This window comes from Schistocerca nitens, chromosome 5 (genome assembly GCF_023898315.1).
Source record: "Schistocerca nitens isolate TAMUIC-IGC-003100 chromosome 5, iqSchNite1.1, whole genome shotgun sequence".
Taxonomy (NCBI): Eukaryota; Metazoa; Arthropoda; class Insecta; order Orthoptera; family Acrididae; genus Schistocerca; species Schistocerca nitens.
Genome location: NC_064618.1, coordinates 157,303,604 through 157,318,924, shown reverse-complemented (window position 1 = coordinate 157,318,924; position 15,321 = coordinate 157,303,604).

Sequence of the window (15,321 nt, the reverse complement as noted above, 5' to 3'; positions counted from 1 at the left end):
CAAAGGTTCCGAGTTAGAGTCTCAGTCCGGCACACAGTTTTCATCTGCCAGTAAGTTTCATATCAGCGCACACTCCGCTGCAGATGAAATATTTCATACTCTACATATTTTGCACCAATCTCTCGACCTTAGAAAATGATGTCATTTTGCTTTACACGCAGTTTTTGGCCCCAGAACAAATAAAAACATATGTCATTTTGCTTTTTGTATAATTTCTGGCCACAGGACAACTGAAAACCAATTTTTCCCATCCGACAAGGAACAACCTTGCTGGTAGATGAGCTTATCTTACAGTGCCACAGATGCTGACTGCCGAACTTGTGCAGTCATGTATATTGGACAGTATGGATGTTTAATGTCCAGCTGAAACCGTAGTCGTCGTAGTGCAATTCGTCTGCCATTTGTTGCCGACCCCATTTATGTTAACATGCTTAGAGCGCCATCTACCGGTAAAAATTTTTCTTTTTTTTTCTGTGCATCACGCTTCTCCTGGCGTCAGTGACATGCTTTTCAAAATGACGTCAATGTAAGCAGTGATTCCCTTCCCGCAGCAGTCTGAACGTGGAACTTTAAATATGAACTCTCTGTACTCTGGTGTGCAAAACATAATGATAAACGTAACCTTCGCAACATGGGTCACTGCCGTCTAATATAGCTCAGTGAAGCTTTCACCATGCATAGAAAGAACTCATATAGTGTAGTGTAGTGTACAGGGTAACCGAACTAAATATGCAATGACAAGGAGAGAAATGACACTTTTATTCAGTGACAACAATTACACTGAAGTCACCACGATTCATCATGGTCAACTGGACATTGCAAGGCAGCACGTGGTTGTCGATAAGGAGTACCATCACTGCAGATGACAAAGCATGTTTGCACCATGCTCCAGACACACCATTATGTTGCTTAGGAATCCTTATAGCACGGCCTTCTTTGCCTCCTCGAATGCTGTTGACAACTTGTGGTGTCACAGCCAGACACCACACGTGCTAGGTGGTAGCTTAAATCGGCCGCGGTCCTGTAGTACATGTCGGACCCGCGTGTCGCCACTGTGTGATCGCAAACCTAGCGCCACCACAAGGCAGGTCTCGACAGACTGACTCGAACTCAGCCCAGTTGTACGGACGACAGAGCTAGCGACTAGACGTACGAAGCCTTTCTCTCTCATTAGCCGAGAGACAGAATAGCCTTCAGCTAAGTTAATGGCTACGAACTAGCAAGGCGCCATTAGCCTTACAGTGATTGTAATTAAAGTCTCCTTTGTGCGATGTACCACAATCATTGATTAAAGATAAGTATTATACCAGCTACGTACTTTTCTTCATAGCATTAATTACGTATCCTGTTCCAGTACTTCACGCCCGTCTGCGTTAGTCTAGCGTGCCTTTTAAGCCACCTCTATCTACAAGGTGTTGGCCCAGCTGCCGACACATCACAACTGCCGGATGGTCATTGACGCATGTACGGTAACGTGCAGCAATACATCTGACCAACGCATCCCACACGTGTTCGATGCGATCTAAGTCAGTGGGGCACGCCATTTAATTCATCGAAAATCCTCTCGGCCAAAGAGCTCCGCCACGCGCACTGCTAGACGCTGTCGCACATTGTCATCCATTAAAACGAAGCAAGGACTTAATACGTCCTTCAAGAGACAGACATGGGGAATGAGTACAGTGTCACGGCAACGTTTAGCGGTGACCATATTGTATTGAAAGACTTGGCGGATGGTACGCCCATGAAACATTATTCCTCTCGGCACCGCGAAAACTTGACCACCAAACCTAACATGTTTGACAGTGGTCCTGGGTGCATTACGTGCTCCCACGCCACGCTCTAAGAGATTACGTCGAGTATTCCCGAACTTTTGGTGGTCTGTGTGTTACGGTGTGGGGAGACTTAATGTTCGCGGTTGTAGTGATCTCCAACACTTTGAACACGATACACACACGGGTCAAAGCTATTTTTGCATAGTACTATTTCCCCAAGTGAGTGTTTTCTGGACTGCAGTCAATGCTGACATAATTTTTATAAATTTTGTTTGTATGTTTATAGGCGCAATCACATGTTTATGACAGTCATAAGGGTTTCGGCCATACAACGAATACTGACAACACATGAACCTGTGTTCAGCGTATGCCGCCTTTAGAACCTGAAGATGGTCATTATATGGCCGAAAGAGGCTATGACTGCGTCATAAACATGTGATTGCGTCTATAAATAAACAAAAAAAATTACAAATAATCAATCACGCACTCCATAGACAAAATGCCGTTTTTTTCCAAAATAATTTTTATAGATGACAACTCGCAACGGGATCGGTCCTGACATAATGTCTACGGCTGAAAACACGCAACCGCAGGTGGAAGAGCTCTTGGAACGAGGGGATCTTCGGCGATTGGATGTCCTGCTCCTTCCACCGACGTAAATCCCACCGATCAGGTGAGCACGCGGGGGACTCATTGGAGCGACGTACTGCGGCACGTCGAAGTGCACCAAGAGCCATCCAACAGTTTTCATCTGCGCTAGCAAAGGGATGGAACCCCCTACCACATGAACTCCTAGCCAGCCTTGCGACCAGCAGTGAGTAGGTTAAATAGCATACGCTGTCGTTCGTTGTCATCACACACCCTTACAACGACAATGTCTCGCCTTTTCCAATGTCCTAGTATCATCACGAAATGGGGTAATTTCAGTGTAATTATTGTCCTAGCAGGATGGCGTCAATTTTCTTCGTCTCATTGCCTATTTCTTTCAGTTGCCTTCTGTACAATACTGCAGCAATTCCTTATGTGTATGGTCCAAGTTTCATAGAGGTATGTGACTTGGCAGGGACGCGTCATGTGGAAGCTGCTTTCGTAATTAAGTATTGCACTTAACTGTACTTTCATCACCATGGGGAAGCTACATTTCTGGCCTGCAGTGATGATTTCAGCTTCTTATCCTGAGAAAATTTGCTACTGTAGTTCTTATAAAATGTGTGGCACCTCCCTTTCTCATGAATGAGGCTTCACATTACTTAAACGTTAATGAACTACGACAAAGTAAAATATCTCAGCAAAATTTCAGTTCCCAATGTAAGAATTATAATTGGGGCCACAGAATTCGCATCTGACTGCTTCCAATTATTTATCGCCGCACTCAGCACAGCGAACGAAACCAAAGTATGTTAAATGATAAGTGAAATAGCAAATTATTGCCTCAACTTAGGGCAGAAATTAAAAAATCTGGACAGGTGCAAAGTAAGGAATATCGCTTTTATGTCAATTCGTTTGTAAAGGGAACCATTAGTTTACTCATGTTGAGGTTGAATGCACGATCTGCAGCGATTAGTTAGGAGAAGGACTTCTTAGCCGAAATCGCTATAAAAACCTTATTACAGATAACCGGTTTCGTTAAAAGTAACTTCCATCTACAGATCTTCACAAAGGTTGTTACTAACATCTTGTTCCAGCTACACACAAAATCTCTCCATTGAATTCTGCTTGAGTAGCTATCTCGGCTAAGAAGTTCTTTTTCCCACGTCCGCAAATAAGCCGTTTGGTGTTAAACAAGTTTGAAGATGGGGTCACTATCAAATCTCCCGCTTCACGGTACGCCAACAGTGTGAGAAGGGACCACCGCTTTCAAGTCGCTGTTGTACGAAAGCGTGGTGAAAAGTAATGTATCCGATTTATTTACGTGACAGCTCTGAAAGATTTTTAAATAAAAGAAACGTTATTAAAATTCTACCACATATTTATTTCTCAGCATAGTGACCCTGGCAACGAAAACTTTTCTCCGCTGACTTTGTTGACGGAGCCACAACCTCACCTCTGCTTTCACCGCCTCATCACTATCAAAGGAAGCCCATGAACGTGTCCTTTAAGTTTTGGAAACAGATGAAAATCGGACAGGGCCAAGTCGCGACGGTATGGAGGCTGATAGATGACAACAGTGAACCCAAGGCGTCAGATTGTTGCAGATATGGCAGCGCTCGTGTCTGATCTGACATTGCTGTGCTGAAGAAGAAGGTGCTCTTTGTGCGGACGACCTCTTCAAATTCGAGACTCGAATTTAGCACGCTGTTCCTCGCGCAACGACACAGTAATGTCACAGACCGGGATGTTACGCGCTACAGTACGGAGCCCTTTAGCCGCTGACGCTTGCAAACGTGTAAACTTGAAGAATAAAGAATAAAGAATAAAAAATTGAAGACTTTTCACATCAGAAATTCGGAGTCATTACTTTTCAGCACGTTCTCGTATGTGCTATAAATAAACTAAACCACTTTACCTACTATAGCAGTCTGTTTGCTGTTGCTGCTGTCCATTCCTGTCAAGCGTTCATAGGAACTCGCCGTCGCTCCCATCAGATTAGGGAAGGGTGGGGTAGGATGTCGGCTGTGCCCTTTCAAAGGAACAACCCCGGCATCTGCGTGGTACAAGTAACGAGGATTGGCGCCTCTGATTTTGTACCGCTGCACATGCTCTTTGAAAACAGTTCCACTGTTATCGAAGAGCTCATATTTCATAAGCACTTCTTTTTTTCGCAGGTTGATTCACTATAACTAACAAAGTTGCTTTAAACATGTGGGTAGATATTCGTTGAGGCTCGAGATATGCCATTTTGTGTCCCGAGACAACCTTTTTCTGGTATGTTATGAGTGCCAATCTCGTTCTGTTAGTCTTTCTTTGGTATAATCTGGTTATTATAAATGCCCAGGAAGATTATCTCTTTAGTGAAAGCTTGTACTGTCGCTTCGAATGATGGATCCACACTCTTAATTTAGCAAAAACAATAGTTACTAATTCTCTACGGCTTGAGACTTCGACGAAGAACGAAAATATCTGGTTAACCATAGTTACGCAAAGAATTAACATTCTGAAATGAAGTTCGTGAATGAAGACCAAACAAGCCTGCTGTCATTAAATGACCTGTGTTCAAGGAGCTCACTAATGACAGAAAATTGATATCCTGTTTTACGATGTATAAATTATAGGACCTAACGGCGAAAACGGGTTGAAATACTCAAGGCTGGGGCGGCAATTCATTATTAACATTTCTTCAACAAGTCTATCCATGAAAATGATCCGATGGGCCGTAAGGTAAATTCGAACCTGTAAAAATTAGGCTTACGATACGTCTGGAATTAGCCCGAAAAGTCCTGATTTTTTAGTGCCCTTCGGGTAATGCCAGGGATTGAAAAATGTCTGCGGTTTGATAAAATTTTTGACTTGGGAGGATTTTTTCAAATTTTAGACCTCTATGTCGGACGTCGAGTTTTTATACAGCCTCTTAGCGCCTGACTCATCTAATAGTGGAGCAAAGCTGACGTCTGTGAGAAGTGGCTATCGGTTCCGCCACAACTTTTCTTTACCCTGCCAACACTGGAGGGGCAGTGGGTTTATTTGTTTTCGAGTGTGAAGTAATTCGTCTACAGGTTTTCCATCATTTGAAAATTAGTCATTTTTTTTCTTTTCATCGTTTAGCAACGGGCAAAAGAACGAGCGTATTTAACCTTAATCTGCAACTGGAGTAAAAACTTTTGAAATTGAGGCGTCTAGTATCAAAACTAATCGAGTCACTGAATGTAGAGACAAAACAATGGTCACAAACGATTCCTTTTCATAGTTACTTTCTTAATGGTTTAATATTTGCTTGTCATTGCTTTATGATAATGGACCCATATTTTTGTTACTTTTAAATTTCGACTTGGCGTTTACGTTGCAGTTCTGTATAATTTAACTCTTGTCTTATGAAACTGGGCTCTTTAAAATTCCAAAATCTTGAGAAAACACAATGTCTTTGAAATAAAGTGACATTGCAATTACATTTCCTTATAACAATAAAAAACATTTCAACAAATAATGGATAATAACGACTCAAGAAGAACACCAGAAGACTGAGGAGAATGCGAACTAGGTTTTCTCTCAGCAAAAGTTTCTAGTTCACTTACTTCTTGAACACAATAAAAAGGAATGATCTATAAATAATGGAGTATGTTCACAGTACTCAATAATATTTTGTTTTAAATTTCCAGTTTTATCTCATTTGGATTTGAATTTCACGAATTTCATTTGAAGCACTGACGCAGACTTGGGGAATTATGTTGGACTACTCGTCACCAGTTCAGGCCGTGTCGCTAGCTATTATTATTGTTTTATAAAGATGTAATGACCGAATATTTTCCAATGTTAAGCCAAAATATTACTGCTGCAGATTCTTATGTCTTTTGTTTCAGAGACAAGAAGAACAATGTACTCTAATCACTGTGCTAGGAACAATATACACGTTACACTACATAATGATGTCAAAGCGTACAGGGAACAGCATTGCTTCAAGAGAATTGCTTCCTCATCACCTACAGTAAGACCCAACCAATACGGAAATTATTGCAAAATAGTGGTGCTGCCAAAAAAAAGTTGTGATATTCTGACTTAAAAAGTTGTATATTATAAGGAATTATTTTGCCTACACAAATGATCACATTTTTCCGTAAGCTAACGACACCAAGTGTCGCGTAAACGGGCTGTGGCGTGAAGATTGTTGCTCGATCCTTGACATGGCCGGTTAGAAATTCTTTGCATGCCAGACTTGGCCCATTCTGTTGCACGAGCAAGAATCTAGTGATCTATAATATGAAAACATGATTGACTTTGATGCATGCTCAGTTTTACCTGATAATGATATATATTTTTCTTAAGATTGAACTCATTTTCATAAATCCAAAACTAAGAGATTTTTGAAATCCTACGGGGAGGGCAGATATGAAGGCTGCTGCCACAGATGCAGCTTTTAAGGCAGCAAACGACTGGTATTTCATGTTGCAGTATTTCTAAAACAGTTTGCGATGTCTTTACGTGTGACGTGTGATATGGTCGAGAGAACCTTTTTTCAATTATCAGTAATATATGTTCTTCAAAAAGCGACAGGTCTTCAGTACCTAAACATCTGATGAAAATTAGAACTATTTCAGAACTTTCTTGTTATGAATTTATGTGATGTAATTAAAGCCAACAAACCATTACCGAAAAACGTAGTGTCTAGTGAAAAATCAAGCAGTATCGATAAAGTTTAATTTTTCAATAAACTGTTTACACTATTAAACCATTTAAAAAATATGAACTCCGTTGGGTACAAAAAAGTACTGTCATATGCCCCGCATTACACACCGTGTAACACTTAATTCGATTAGAAGTAGGTTTACATTACGTAACTGTGTATCTGCAATTATGGAGTGTGGATTCTTTGTTATTTAAAGTCCTTGAATTGTGACAGGAAAATCAGAGTTTTGTAGTGTACATATGAAGAAGGCAAAATGATTTCTTAAAAGGATAAATTATTGTAATATGTGCATGTTCATAAAAAGAAAATGTTTATTGAAAGCTGTTTCATGCTTAGGGCACTTGTGTTTGTAATATATAAAAGATGTTGGGAAGTCCCTCGCAACGGAAGTGGCATGGCGCGATGTGAAAGGTGGTTTTGGCGGTCGAACAGAGCGGCTCCTTGGTGTGAACGGTATACACTATGTGGCTAGCCATAGCACGGAACATTTCAACAGTGCTAAGAGAGGCAATTGGAAGCCGCTTTACAATGGATTTGCCTCGGATGTCGATCTGGTAATTACTTGGTATTCTCGACAAAAAGGAGTGGCTTTAATATAGTGAAAATCCGGCGCCAAGAAGAGATTTTATAGAGCATTCGATCACCAAGAGACGTGGGAACAGTTAGCTGCCATGTTGCTTGCCACCAGTCTTCGCCACTGCTTCACTAACTTCATACATTCAGTAATGTATATGAGCAATGACCAGTGAATTTGAGGTGGTTTGAATAATAATCACAAAACTAATTTGTGTCCAGAACCATATTTTATATCCTGATGACGAACCTATGCAGGGTCATCACCTAGGTGCTACTAAAACCGAGTATCCTGATTTAAATAAAGAATTCTTTCAGCAATTGCTTTCAAGTGATTTTTGCCTAATGTAAAAGGAGTTGTAAAAGTTAAAGTTAAACCACGTAAGTGAAGTTAGATAGGATTTTTCTAAGGTATCCTTAGTTTATTACGAAGTATATTTTTGTAGGAATACAGTGCTAGATTGTGTAAATATTACTGTCTCCAATACCTGCTTCACAGCTAGTAAAAAGAAAAATAAGTTAAGCTCATTTTCAATAATAGTGTGGTTCTGATTTCTATCATGAATGGCTCCAATTTTGAAGTTACTTAAGCCCGTTGTTGTGTTTTATTGGCCTACAAAGTAAATTATGAACTACTCCGAGTGAAGGGTATGATTATCTTTTTGGAATAGTCTTTTTTTACTGTAATAACCAGAGAGAGTTAACTAGAAAAATTATACTAGTTTATGGATCCCCATCACATTCTCAACTTATTAGAAAAAAATTGAACTGTTATTCTTGCTAAGGAAAACGGATGTATGTAGATGAGCTTAAAGAGTATATTTATGAGATTATTCATCTTTACTAATTTTCTTATGTCAGTTAAGATAAAAGCCCCTCATGACCAAATGTACTTCAGCACTTCATGCAGTGACATTTCATTATATAAGTAAGTAATATTCTTGAGTGTAGCTTTCATTAGTATTAGCTTGGTGTACAATTAATTTTTATAATTTACTGATGTGTGCATTATAGGTAACTGCTGCTACACACAGTTCAGAGTGCCCTGTGTCACTTTGTATACTGTTTGCTATTCAAAGGGAAACTCGACGAAAGTAACTTCAATAACCAATATTCCATTTTCTTAAACTTATATTTACATATTAATTTGTCTCATTGGGCTGACGACCATTCATTTCTTTTTCATTCACTTATGATTTTATCACTTCCATTAACTCCAAAGGTTAAAGTCCGTTTGGCTTTTTTCTGTTAATCTCACCAAATTCCAAATTATAGTCCAATACCCTTGCCCATCAAACACATGCGCGGCCAATCTTAAATACCCTCCCACATGGTCACATTAGCTTGTTTCCCGGCAAGTTAGTTTTATAACCCCCCTCCAAAACAATAGCAATCCTAACAATAATTCGAGAATCATTTTCCTCGCCGTTTTCGTTTGTAGCTGCAACTGAACCTGACCTGCAAATCGTTTAATTCCACGTCGTAAATCTGTATTCTCACTCCAGCTGTATTTTGGGCACTCAACACAGTCAGCGCATTCAAGTGGTGATAGCTCAGAGCCGATTGTTCAGCGGGCCACCGAAAACGAATTTCAGTGCCGTGTGTGTGTGTGTGTGTGTATGTGTGTGTGCGTGGCACACACGTGAAACAAAAAGCCATTCACCTGTACCCAACACCGCATACACATTGTTACAGTCCCGTCGGCTTCCGCATCATGACTGTCGGGATCCGAATGAATAATGCAGTGGCTTTTGTTCAAGTGGCGCTGAATTTGCATTGTTCGCTGTTCTCTTTCCTGCAAGGCTGTTGTTTCTGCTGAAGCATCAGAAAGAGTAGACAGTTTCCTGGGTAATATATCTATTTTATTGCACTTTACTACAGGGGAGAGAAAGGCAGGCACAGAAACAGTCGAGTTTTTCCTTTTGTTGTTTCGGACGCTTCTTACCCCATAACGTTATTTAGTATTCTTGACTAAAAATTTCTATTCACTCTGTGATTCGTCAACAAAGCTGTAGCTAATACTTAATGCAAAATCTGTTTTCTGTGCGATGTTCTTCTTTGTGTATGTAATATGGGATTTCCACCGAAATATTTCAGTTCAGGCAGTATAGGCTTGTGGAGTAGCTCCATAGGGTGCCTATTTTCATAGTTTTACGCAGAACTAAAATAGACGAAGAGGCAGTAATGTTACGCAGGGATAACGATCGTACACTTCAATGTGATTACAGTTACATGTAAATGATGCGAAAATACGATGATAATGCGGTTTGAACAGAGTAGGGGACGTGAGCTTCACAAAAATTTTCCAGATAATCACAGATTGAAAATACACTTTGTGGGCGTTACGGCTCCAAAACCGTTGCCAAACAGTGACGAGTGAGCAAAATTTTGTCCCTGTGGGGAAATGACACGTAAGTTTTGTAAAGCCGCGCAAATCATTCCCAACTTGTCAGGAACTTTCTCTTCAGTGGAGAGAAAACTTTAGTTTGAGGATGTTAGTTTACGTGCAATGCTAAGGGCAGATGTTTCACGCATTTATCAGTAATCTCTGATATTTGAGGTACAAACAGAGTTTAATATACACACTTTTTCTTTACTTTTTGTGTAGTGTCATCGTTTACAGTAACTGATATAGCTAACACATTGAACGTACACTGAGCTTCTTCCTACATCAGCAAAACTGAAAGTATGTGCCTATAAATTTCATGATTAATATTTAGAGTGGCACAAAACGAATGGCGTTATGTAATATTATTTCCGTAATTCAGTTTGTTATCAGATCAAAAGAATTACAGGTATGTGAGCACCTGGGGAAAGGCTACACATAGTAGACTCATGAAGTGAGTGGTGGTGTGGGGGGCGGGGGGGGGGGGTGAAGGAGCGCTATTTCGTACTAAACGAATGTCAATGTTATTGAAAACCTATGTTCATAACTAAACATACCTACAGTTTACAATAGGTATCAGTCACCTACCATGTAAGTAACGGGGAAAGATTAGAACGATTTTGAAGGTGATTGCCAACAGCAGTTACGTGGTTTTGTGGTTTTTAAAATGCTAAACACGCAGCTGTTCAGTCGTTTTTTATTATAACTACTGGTTTCCATTTGTATCATTATGATCATCATCATTACGATATCTATTTACATTAAAATAAAGCATCAAACAACTACAAATGCATAAAGTCCAATCAGTGACATATAGGTGGTATAAATTAAGATTTGCGTAAGGAAGTTCTGCATTTGTTTTATGACATAGCTTTACGTTTATTTCAAGTACCCACATGCTCTTTATATGATATGTGTACCTACATCCTATTACATAGTACACATATTCACACTGTTGGTTCCGAGGTTAGTATTCTTCCTTTTCATTTTACTATCGAATTGACTTTCAGTTTCATAATAGAATTATTATTCCGATGTTATTTCAAGAGTGAACGTTATGTGTAGCATGTAATAACTTTCAGAGCCGAATGCATCATGAACGTTGGTTATACCTTTGCTTTGGTTTGTTCTTCCCAATAAACACGTATCTATGGATACTTAGCTCATTTACACTTAGCTGGTGATCAGTTATCACTGTGATTTCGAAATACACACACCATCTATTGTTGCAGGTAAAAGACTTCCTATAGCCAAGATAGCAAAATAGATATTTTCGATAACCGATTACGACAGGCTTTATAGCCTTCCAATGGTCTTCGCCATTTTTTGTTACAAAACGCGTTCATTGTGAGTTGGAACCTCGTACCAAGATGCCATGTTAGTGGATAAAATGTAGCACATTATTGCACATTATCGAAGGATTGCTTGAAACTGTACGTTTACAATCAAAAAGCACTTCGTGCACATGACAATGTCGATATACGTAGCGCTCACAGGTGATTGGTAAGTCTTAAAAAACACAATATATATTTTCTCCACTGGTGCGACAACCTGCATGGGGTTACAACATACAATTAACAGTTTTATAAAACAATTTTTTTTGGAGAGCAGAAGATGGCAGCCATATCTATCAAAAACCGTTGTCGGAAATAAATAAATGTTTATGCGATCTAACTATAGGAAGTTTTCTGCTAACTAAATCAAATCGCTCCTCGTTTCTCAACATGATAAATTTCAGTCTTGTGTAAGTATATTTGTTTGCTTGTGTGTATTGGTACCACAAAAAATGGCTCTGAGCACTATGGGACTCAACATCTGAGGTCATCAGTCCCCTAGAACTTAGGACTACTTACACCTAACTAACCTAAAGACATCACACACATCCATGCCCGAAGCAGAATTCGAACCTGCGACCGTAGCGGATTTGTACCACATCAGATGGAGTTGTAATTATATATATCGCGAACATGATACAATATGCTATGCTATGTGATTAATATTTGTCCATTGTAAGTATTATTTATAGTACCAAGGTGTACTTGGTCGGACTTCACGCAGTTGTACTTATTTCACTCATTTTTCATGTACACGGAAACCGTGATGGCGTAAACCGAAACCAGTAGTTATAGTACTAACAACTGAACAGCTGCGTGCCACGCATTGAAAAAAGGGAGAGAAAATGTAGTGTGACATTTGTGCATATTGTTTTGCAGTCAGGAAGGTAGCGTACAGATACATGTAGACACAAATATTTTTCGTACTCACATTTTTATAGATTTTGTCTTTGGCTACTAACACACCAAATATTAATCGCTAGTAAAATATACAAATCTACAAAAAGCTTAGAGAGCCCTTAGACATTTCTTTTGTTTCGTAGCAGCAAGATTAGTGGCTAACGACGACCTAGTTTTGAGATTTCACAGCATGGGCCAGTGACAAGATTTCGGCAGGATGGGACAATGCTGAAGTGCTAAATATTAAACTTGGGCAAGTGACCTTCGAAGAGGTGGACGAATCTTACTCTCTCGAAAAAGATTCAATAAAGAAGGAAGACGCAAGAAACAGGTACCAGCGAGAATCGTAAAATCTAAAAGTGCGTGCTGAATGAACGAACAATTACTAAAGATATAAATCGTTAGAACATAACAATATTCGTGAAAAGCTAAATCTGGAGGTCAAGCTAGAACGTCTGTGAAACGTGGACAGTGGGGAAGACATATGAAATGCCTTTGCAAAATCGTTTCACGAAAGGTAACACGTATCAGGTGGACTGATAGAGTAAAGAATAAATACGAGAAGAAAATCTAATAAACAACGTGAGAAAACGAAGCGACAGTGTGGTTTGGAACCTATTATGACATAAGTCGTTGACAAAACAAATGGTCAAAGGGATGAACTAGGAAAGGATCACAGGGGCAGGCTAGTTATTAGGACAAAGGGAAAATTGTCGAAGATGTGTGTAGAGAAATTTTATTCTACTGGAGAGATGAGGTAGCAAGCGATTGGAATGAAATGCTGCGTCAAACCGTAAGGGAGTTGGCCATCCTCTCGGTTTCACGATTGTTCACATCCATTCAAAATGCTTGGCAAACCGAGGCAGAAGCGAAAATAATACACTTACGTCTGTCAGTCTAGGTTACTTCTTTAGCCGCCAAATCACCGTGGACGAGATTTCGGTTTGTCACTATATTCTCGGGATACAGAAGCAAAGTAATTAAAAGAAACATGTGGTTTCGCCACCGTACCCTCCGCCCATAGAGTTGAAGTCCCAACCATATTCGACACGGAAGACTCTGAAAGAACTTAGAGAAGCGATTGTGTGGTCCTAACCGGCTGTCCTAATGAGTAAATACAGAATATTCTACCTACTGGCAAGGTTACGGTACACTGATAAGATTAATTTCCACGACAACACTCCGGCTCATTCTGCACACTCTGTGTTTCTGCTACATTGGGCTATCAAAGTGCGAACATCCCAATTATTCTCCTAGCATGGTAACCACTGACACCTTTCTCTTTCCGCTGATGAAGAAACCATTGCGCGGCACTCACTTTCGCGGTTACAGCGAGGTTATTTTCGAATTGGAACGCATGCTGAACAACTAAGATGTAGACTTCTAGACACTACATATGAACGAAGTCATCCATCGTCTACATCTACGTCTACGTCTATGTGAGTTCTTAGAAATTCACATATCAATGCTTGACAGAGCGTTCATCCAATCACCTTCAGCCTATGTCTCTGTCGTTCTACGCTCTATCAAACAGCACGCAGGAAATACAAACACTTAAGTTTTTATGTGCGACGTTTTGTTTGTCTTATTTTATTACAATAATCATATCGCAATCCGCAGGTGGACGTCAAAAAAACAAAAAAAAATAGTTTCTCATTCGGAGGAGAAAGTTGGAATTTCGTGGAAGGATGTACCTGGCATGGGTTCCACACCGCACAGAAATACCCCGGAAGAGGACGCACAAGCAATGTGTAGCAAGTGTCTTCGGGTGACCTGTTGCATCTTCGAAGTGTTCTACCAATGAAACACAGTCTCTGGTTGGCTTTCTCCAAGACATTATCAGTGTGATAGTTTCAGTTTCAGCTGTTCGTAACTGTAATCCCTAAGTATTTAGCTGAATTGCTAACTTTTAGGTTCGTGTGATTTATACTGTAACAAAAATTTAATGGCGTCTTTTCAGTGCTTATGTGTATGCCATTTCACTTTTCATTACTTGGAGCAAATTGACAGTTTTCGTACCTTACAGTTATTTAGTGTATATCATTTTGCAACTGGTTTTCATCTTATGATGACATTACTAGACGGTAAATAATATCATCATTTGCATACAATCTAAGTGGGCTGCACAGTTTGTCTCCTAAATCGTATTTGTAGATTAGGAACAGAATAAAGACTATGACACCCCCATGGAAAACGTCAGATATCACTTCTGTTTTACACTATGACTTTCAGTCTGTTACCACGAATTCTTACCTTTCTGACAGGAAGTCACGAATCCAGTCGAACAACTGAACGATACTTCATAGGCACGCTGTTTGAGTACAAGACGATATTGAGAATCGGTGTCAAAACCGTTCAGGAAATCCATAAATACGAAATCAGTTGGATATCCCCTGTCGATAACACTCATTGTTTCTTATGTAAGACGATGTCCGACCCTGGTAGCTGAGTGGTCAGCGCGACTGAATGTCATACCTAACGGCCCGTGTTCGATTCCCGGCTAGGTCGGAAATTTTCTCCGCTCACGGATCGGGTGTTGTATTGTCCTTAACGTCATTTCATCTCCATCGACACACAAGTCCCTGAAGTGGCGCCAACTCGAAAGACTTGCACCAGGCGACCGGTCTCCCAGATGGGAGGCCCTAGCCACACGGCATTTCCATTTAGGACGAAGTTTTCTGAATTGTTGCTGAACATGTGTCAGTATACTGCTTTCTTCGAACCAATTCACAATATTCAAACGCAGTATATGCTCAAAAACCATACTGCAAATCAATCAGGGGATTACTTCTGTTGTCTTCCTTATTTACTAGTATGGATCTTTTAGTCGAGGGAGCGGCTATATATGATTGCCAATTATGAAGCTGTTATATCAGCATATTCTGAAAGGAGCTTAACTGGTAGGAAATGAGAAACGAAGGACAAGCCTTCATTCGGTGAGTTAAGTTGCTGTGGCTACTCAGAGAGTATCTATCTCTAAGTTGCTAATGTTGGCAGCTGTTTTTGATTCGAATTCTGGAATATTATCTTCGTCTTCTTTCGTGAAAATATTTCGCAAAACCATGTTTAGTAACTCTG